At 43.2% G+C, this 8,900-nt stretch overlaps 1 pseudogene; it reads left to right on the top strand.

Moving 5' to 3' along the window:
• The window catches only part of LOC105000814, a 31,254-nt pseudogene that overhangs the window by 20,739 nt on the left and 1,615 nt on the right, over window positions 1-8,900 (top strand).

The raw sequence follows: 8,900 nt of genomic DNA, 5'->3' as shown, positions 1-8,900 counted from the left end.
GGATCATACCATCGTGATTATCTGGGTTGTGAAGATCTTTTTTGTACAGTTCTTCTGTGTATTCTTGCCACCTCTTCTTAATATCTTCTGCTTCTGTTAGGTCCTTATCATTTCTGTCCTTTTTTCAGCCCATCTTTGTGTGAAATGTTCCCTTGGTATCTCTAATTTTCTTGAAGATATCTCTAATCTTTCCCATTCTGTTGTTTTCCTCTATTTCTTTGCACTGATCGCTGAAAAAGGCTTTCTTATCTCTTCTTGCTATTCTTTGGAACTCTGCATTCAGATGTTTATATCTTTCCTTTTCTCCTTTGCTTTTGTCTTCTCTTCTTTTCACAACTATTTGTAAGGCCTCCCCAGACAGCCATTTCGCTTTTTTGCATTTCTTTTGCATGGGGATGGTCTTGATCCCTGTCTCCTGTACAAATTCACGAGCCTCATTCCATAGCTCATCAGGCACTCTATCAGATCTAGGCCCTTAAATCTATTTCTCACTTCCACTGTATAATCATAAGGGATTTGATTTAAGTCATACCTGAATGGTCTAGTGGATTTCCCTACTTTCTTCAATTTAAGTCTGAATTTGGCAATAAGGAGTTCATGGTCTGAGCCACAGTCAACTCCTGGTCTTGTTTTCTCTGACTGTATAGAGCTCCTCCATCTTTGACTGCAACGAATATAATCAATCTGATTTCGGTGTTGACCATCTCTTATGGTAAACAAGGGATTAGGATGTGAAACAATTAGGATGTGAACAATTAGGAAGCCAGATTACTTCTGGATAGCTAGATGCATATGAAAGAAATGATTTCAATAAGTCTGGACACTTGTATCTTACCATACAGAGAAGATCACTAAATCTCTTCATGTGAGGGATCTTTTTCTTAATTATTGTAACCTTTAATAATCAGATTACCTGCCCATTGCTGCAAATTTGTCTATAGTCTGTCTCCTCCCCTGACTCCTCAGAGTCAGCTGTCTCAAGATCACCTGACATACTGTCTCCTGGGCTCAAGACCTAACATTCCCACCAAATAAAACCTAATTCTCAACTTTGAGCTCGCTTTTTTTTTTTTTTTTCCCAGCTGAGAGTTATGTCACTTATTACTTAACACAGGTCATTATTTCCTTTGTTGATCATCAGATATGCATTTAGGCATCATTTCCGCAGGCATTTGTCCATTCCCATACACACTTTTGGGCTTCACAGGTGGCAATGGTACTAAAGAATCCACTGGCCAATGCAGGAGGCCCAAAAGACATGGGCTTGCTCCCTGGGTCGGGAGGATCCCCTGGAGGAGGAAATGGCACCCCACTTCAGTATTCTTGCCTGGGACTTCGTATGGGCAGAGAGACCTGGTGGACTGCAGTACAAGGGGCCCCAGAGTCAGACCTGACTCAGCGTCTAGGCACACACATTTTTAAGCCAGTGTTCACTGCTGCCCCTGGTTCATTTTCAAAGAAAGCTGTGATGGAAATACCTTCAGGCTCCTTGTCTCTGAAGTTGGAGGTCCCTCACCTGCAGGCGGGTGGTCACAATGCAAATCATTTTGTGAAAAGCTGTGTCCCCCAGGCTGCAGAGAGGGGTGAAAATGAAGTACTCAAGGTATCATGGGGCCCTCCAGGTGGTGCTAGTGGTAAAGAACCCACCTGCCAATGGGGAGATGTAAGAGATGCAGGTTCCATCCCTGGGTTGGGAATATCCCCTAGAGGAGGCCATGGCAACCCACTCCAGTATTCCTGCCTGGAGATTCCCCATAGGCAGAGAAGCCAATGGGGCTACACTCCGTGGATTCGCAGGGTTGGACAGGACTGAGCGACTTAGCCTGCAGCAGGCAAGGTATCTTCGGGAAGAATTCTGAGAGCAGAGCCTTCCAGCAACTCAGGGCCCTCAGATGATTCCCACCAAGCAGTCACTCCCCATCTCCCCTCCCTAAAGGGCACAGATACCAGGCCTTGGAGGGCCACACCCATCCTAGAAGGAGCCCCTCCCCAATCAGGCAGACATTCTTTGTTTCTAGAAGTTCCCGCCCTAAATCCTCCCTGAGGTCTCAGGAGTGCTGAGTGTGAGGCTGCAGCTCTTGGCTCATGGACCTGAGTCTTCCTCTTACATTGTTTCAAAAACCCTCACAGGCTGGGTCAGGTAACCTGGTAGTTCTGTCCTTTATCTCTCACGAATTGTACTGTGGTCTGCACTCTGAAATGCAAAAAGAAAGGAGAACTAGCAGGGGTGGTCTGCAAAGAGAATGCAGGAAAGGTAAGCACCAGAAACAGGATGTGATTAGCATATCAGGTTAGTCTTGATTATCTGCCACAGACCAGGAACCAAGTGAGAAAGGATCTCTGAAAAAGGCAAAGAGAAACAAGAAAACTTTTTTCTCAATCATTGCAGCACTTGCAGATTCAAGAGTTGTGGATGCCTTTAAAGTTATTTTCTTAACACCCAGACATGAGTTTGTGACAAAATATCCCCAGAGGAGACGCAGAGCTGGAGGAAGAAGAGGAGGAAATGGCAGCTTCTCAGGTAAATGTCCTGTCCCAGGTCTGGGGCTGTGTCTGCTTTTCCTCCTGAAATGCCTGGACTGAAAATCTGCAAAACTTCAATTCTCTGCTTCTAATTTTTCTACCTAAGGTGTTTGTTTTTCCAGTTTTTCTTGTAGTAAAGAAGACTGGCTCTTTTTCCTTATGTCCCAGAGGCCGTTATCCAATGTATGTATCCTGGCATGGTGAATTCTCAACATGAATTAGTCAGTTTCAATGTTGAACATATTCCCTTTGTGAAAGACCAACACAAGGAGGCATTGGTATAAGGGATTCTCAGTGGAATGTTGTTCTGTGTTGGGATTCTAGGAAAGTAGGGGAAATGCCATGATGAGTTTATATCTGGATGCAACTTCAGGTCTTTAAAACACGAGCAAAAGGCAATGCCCTTGGAAATATAATGAACTCAGTGGTCCAGAATTTTTCAGAAGATTTTCAGAAATAAAAAAATGTAAAAAAAAAAAAAAATGTAGTTGGGACTATCCTCTTCCTCTGTGTCGATAAGAAAGACTTACTAATTAAATGTGGTATTAGGCTACATGTCACAGGTGGTATATATGAAGTGAAATTTGCTTAAAACTAACATTTTTCAATGATAGATTCAAATCATGGTTTCTGTAATATTGCCAAAATACCCATGCAGTAATAATGCATTCTTCCATGTACTTCTAACCCCATGACTCTGATGTTCACTGGTTTAGGTACTTCTGTGAGAGTCCCATGTTATGGAGCTTATGTATTTTCCTTTTGTCTTTAACAAGTGCCTTGGAAAGATAAAGTGAGGGATGTGCCTAAACTATTACAGTTAATGGGGGAATCCCATATGCTCTTAGTTTTCTCTTTGCTTTGGAAGATGACTGTGTTTAGTAGAGATGCTGGGTTTGGGGAGTGGGAGTTTTTGTCACTCAAGCCCAGGTCTGATCATTTCCAGGTACACTCCATGCTCACATCACAGAGTCTCATCACATTTTTTTATTTTTCAAAATGTTTATAAGAATCTTATTAGTGCTAATTTACGTTCAACTGTATTAAAATTTGAACTATAGCTCTTTGCAAATGATACAGATTTTCAGGAAATTAAAAAATTTGGAACCAGAGCTCTATTTTACATCATTGTGTATATCTGTATCCTAGTTTATTTAAAGAAATAAAAATAATATCATCCTCATGTATTTATTTACATTTTTAATAAGTTAAAACATTTTTATGTTGTTGACATGACAACTTTTCTCTATTAACTATTAATAATAAATATATAGTCCCATTTAAGTATATGTCTGTGTCCATAAACCTGTTAACATGATTTGATTGTTTTTTTCTTTCTTTTTCTTTCTAAGATTTCCTGGAGAAGGGAGTAGCTACCCATTCTAGTATTCTTTCCTGGAGAATCCTAAGGATAGAGGGGCTATCATTTCTGTTGCACATTCAACAGTCTGTAAAAACTGTCAGAAAGATATACAGTGTATACTAAATACTTAAAATGATTCTTGGTGCCAAGGTTACTATCCTATAAGACCTGTAAAATCTGTAAAAGACTTAAAGTTCAAACTTAAGTATGAATTCTTCCCTACTATTCTTCGTTGCTGTTCAGAATGGTCATTCATGGAGCAGAATTTGCAACATTACTAGTTCAAATAAGCTTGGTAAAAATGGGGCACATTTTCTTCACTCCAGAACTCTTGGATCAGAATCTGCTTTTTAAAAATGTTTCCTGTTTTTTGGTAGACAATTTATTCTGGGTCACACAAGTACAACACTCAAAAATAAATATGTCAGGGTTGATCTGATTACATTATAATTTCTCTTCCACGTCAGAATAGGTTCTTGTGAATCATATCCTCTTTTCTTGGGGTTAAAAATAGGGTAGAAAATGTTACTGTGTGATACTGGGAACTACACCAAATCAAAATCAGTTCTCTGAAATTGCTGTTTTCATTTAGGGTCATGTTAGGAAGTCTTCACTTGGCCATATGACAGTCAGTTCAGTCATTCAGTCATCAGTCGTGTCTGACTCTGCGATCTCAGTTGTGTCTGATTCTTTGTGACCCCAAAGTACGTGGCATCTGTACTTTGTATTTCAGGGACAGCTGATGTTCCAGGATGTGACCATAGATTTCACTCTAGAGGAGTGGGAATGCCTGGACCTCGATCAGCGGGAATTGTACAGGAACGTGATGTTAGAGAACTATGGGAACCTGGCCTCCTTGGGTGAGGATAACTGCTTTCCAGAATCCCTTATCCACCACTGGGTTTAGTTTCTAGAACATCTCCTGGAATTTTCTGCTTCCAACAATAGCTTCAGATCCCTGCTTTCTAGCAGGAAATGGGTATATGTGAGTTTAGATAGAAAGCCTTCATGGTGATTCTGTATGATTCTAACCTTTTTCTTCCTTGATGTAATCTGCCTCCTTCACTCTAGCCTAGTGGTGATTATATCAGTTCCATGGTATTAAACAGTGACACCTTCCTCTTAAATTCACATTTACACTACTTACTTGTGCCTTGTAGTACTTGACCAGAATCTCAGGATCTGATTTTTATGTATTTGTTAGTGTTGTAAGGGTGCTTTCAATAAAGTATTTGGGGAAATCATTCTCTAGGCTGTATTAACATTCACCCTGTGTTCTCTTCTCACCCAAATACATATTGGATTGGAAAGTGATGAATCCCTGGCAAAACAGTTATTCCTTTCTCTGATGAATAGGTCTTGTGGTCTCTAAGCCGGACCTGGTCACCTTTTTGGAACAAATGAGGAATCCCTGGGATATAAGGAGAACGGACGCAACAGCCACGTACCCGTGTAGGTGTGAATGGATGGAGCTGATGACTCAGGTGAGAGGTCCAAGGGGCAGTGAGGAAGTCATCCTTCGTCATGTGCCTTGGGAAGATGTGCTTCAGTGGAAATGATTTTGGAGAACTCTGGGTTAATTTCTGTTGCTGTCATAGACGACATTGCCTGGCTTATTCTGCCTCTCAATCATTCATGAATTCAGCTCCATGATTGCTTTTCTCATTCACAGTGAGAATTCAAATTCTCTTCTTGGCTTGTGACAACTTGCATGAGTTGGCTGCTCTTTCATTTCTTGGGGTTCCTAGGAAAACTGTGCCCATTGATGAGTAAATATAGGACATTTTTTTTTTAAGTTTGTTTCTGCCTCTAGACAGAAGTGTGTGAGTGGAGTTGCAAACAACTGCCAAAACTCTAGGAATAATGGGGACAGAATTTTTTTTTCTGATTTATAATTTCTAAAACACTGGAAGCTACAAATATGACCTTATAAATTTCAAACTCAAGTCATTTCAGTGTATAAAGCAAAACATCTGTAAAATGAGAGAATACAAATCTCAGGGTTACTTCAATGTTTCACTTTTCTTTATGTGAACTCATTTTAAATATCTGAAGTGTATTTGCTGCAATTCCTCAATGGTAAAATACTTTATTCAATTAACTCAAAGATTTTTAAAATAAATTGGCATAATAGCTTAGAACATTTTCCACCATATTTCTAATGGTTGCTTCAAACTATTAACATTTTAGATCATATAAAGAAGTCCTTTTCAGTCCTTTAAATCCTTGTTGGAGTGTAGCTGTTTTACAATGTTGTACTCTTACACAGCAAAGAAAATAAAGTATATGTATAAATAGCCAGTCTGTTTTAGATTTCCTTCCATTTAGGTCTCCACAGGGCACTGAGTAGAGTTCTCTGTGTTCCCAACATATTTTTTTAAATTTCACTTCTTATTTAATTGCTTAAGACTTTATTAACTTATCTTGTTTGTTATCAGCTTCCCCAGACTTTATTAATTTATCTCATTTGTTATCAGTTTCCGGTGGCCCTCAGTTTCTAATTAGTTGTATGTCAATATCATTTATGATTTTTAGATACAAACATCTAATAGAATGTGTTCCAATAAAAACACAAGTGGTAAGAAGTGGATTAAAGAATTTTAAGGCGCCTAGTATTTCTGAAAATGTTTGGTGTCTCCATTTAAGACGACTTAGGGCAAAAGGTAATCATTAGACTGCGTGTCTCCGCTTCATTTAGTGGTTCTTGTAGCTTATTATTTTGCCCCTTCCTCTGCATCATACTCTTTGTCCTCTCATTTTATTACATTTTCTGTGTTTGTGGTCTCTGCCCTGAAGGCTGCAGGATCCTAGTTCCTCTTGTTTCTTGTGCCTGCCTCTTATGGGGTCAGTTTGGACTTGAGGTTTGTGCCCTTATCCCCTTGAAGGGGATTTTGTTTGATGTTATTGTGACCCAAGCCTGCGCTGGATATCGAGGGGAGCTTCCCCTTTGCTCTGTGGCCGTCACTGCCCTGTCTGTGGTGGGGTCTGCTCCCTGGTTGGTGGAACAGAGCCCCCAGATCTGTTTCAGTGATTGTGATCTGTGGTCGAGGCAGGTGGGATTGGAGCACACCCACTGGGAGAGAAGCCACTGAGGATTGCTCCTCTGGGGATGTTCACCTCGGGGTGTGCCCTGGGTGTCACCTCCATGCCTTGTGTGAGCTCTCGTGTCACCCTGGTTGGCACTGCTCTTCCCCTCAGCCAACCATGGGCATGCTGGCACATGGTCCTGGGGTCTCTCAGATGTTTTCACCAGGTCACCAGCATAGATCCTCATACCCCCTTGTGTATGAGCCCACAGAGTTTACAATTGCTAAAGCTACACCTGGTGTGACTGGGGGAGCCCTCCTTATCCTTCAGATGCTCTGTAGGGGCTGAGTTGACAAAGCCGGTTCTGGGTATAAAAGCATGGTTAGTGCAGCTGCCAGGGTAGACTTCAGCTTTTCTTCCTTAACCCTGGGGCTAGCTGTGCTTTCAGCTCCATCTGTGCGTGTGGCCTACCCACAGGTGTCTGCTCCAGAGGCTTCCCCAGAGCACAGGAGTGTGCTGGTGGTGGAGGAGGCGCATGGGGGAGGCCGTGGCTGGGGCTCAATAGAGCCCACCCAGGTGGTGGCCCTTCCTAGTGCCAGGAATGAGGCACCAACACAGGGGGAGAGGGGCTGCAATGGGCTTCTTCCCTTTGGGCATCACTCACCGAAGGCGCTCTGCGCTATGGTGGTTCAGGCTTCCTCCACATGCATTCCCACGTGTAGAGCTCCTCCCTCCCTCCGTCCCATCCCCTCAGGGCGTTTCCTCACAGCCAACTGCAGTCCTCTGCCTGGGTCTGCTCTCCAGACCCCACATTCCAGCACCCAGCCCTTGTCTGCAGCAGTGGACACCCTCTCAGGCTGGGTGGGCAGAGCTGGGGTCAGCACCCTGTGTAGAGGCCTCACTCTGTCCTGTTCCCACATGCTGGCTGCCGTGTTCTCTTCCCACAGAGAATGAGGCTCCCCTTCTGTCCCAACTGAGTTCACACCAGCCCCAGTGAGGGGCTTCGCTGGAGGTGGAGCCCTCTTCTGTCTTCAGATCCCCCAGGGTTGCAGGTCCCATCCCTCTCCCTCTCCTCTTCCTTCTCCTTTCTTTGGTCCTACCTGGCTCGGTGGAGCCCTCTTCTGTCTTCAGATCCCCCAGGGTTGCAGGTCCCATCCCTCTCCCTCTCCTCTTCCTTCTCCTTTCTTTGGTCCTACCTGGCTCGGTGGAGCCCTCTTCTGTCTTCAGATCCCCCAGGGTTGCAGGTCCCATCCCTCTCCCTCTCCTCTTCCTTCTCCTTTCTTTGGTCCTACCTGGCTCGGTGGAGCCCTCTTCTGTCTTCAGATCCCCCAGGGTTGCAGGTCCCATCCCTCTCCCTCTCCTCTTCCTTCTCCTTTCTTTGGTCCTACCTGGCTCGGTGGAGCCCTCTTCTGTCTTCAGATCCCCCAGGGTTGCAGGTCCCATCCCTCTCCCTCTCCTCTTCCTTCTCCTTTCTTTGGTCCTACCTGGCTCAGCAGGAATCTTTCTTGTCCTTTTAGGTGTTGTAGGTCCTCTGCTAGTGTTCAGAGAGGGCGCCGTGAGAATTGTTCCATTTGCAGATGTATTCTTGATGTGTTTGTGGAGAGAGATGAACTCCAAGTCTGCCTAATCCTCTGGCATCTTGATCCTTGTGTCCCTATTTTCTCTAAATCTTTAAGGATATTCACACAGAATAGTACATAAGAAAACTTTTATTTGGTATCATTCAGCTGTGTCTTCTCACAACACCCATGGTTTGATGTCAAAGAATCCAAGGTTTGAAAATTTAATCCAAAAAGCAAACCTAGGACTATGTGAAAGAGCTCACCTCGGAAATGAACATTTAACCAAAGACTGGAGATATACAAGGGTATGTGAAAGACTGAGAGGATGTTTATATGGACATAAAGAAATTGAGACCATTTCACATAATGTGGACATGACTGCCAAAAGAAATGAGCAATGTGAGTCAAATTGGGGAAAACACCCA

This window comes from Bison bison, unplaced genomic scaffold (genome assembly GCF_000754665.1).
Source record: "Bison bison bison isolate TAMUID 2011002044 unplaced genomic scaffold, Bison_UMD1.0 scf7180017854435, whole genome shotgun sequence".
Lineage (NCBI taxonomy): Eukaryota > Metazoa > Chordata > Mammalia > Artiodactyla > Bovidae > Bison > Bison bison.
Note: the sequence above shows the minus strand (reverse complement) of the source record. Positions and strands in the feature narration are given on the sequence as shown.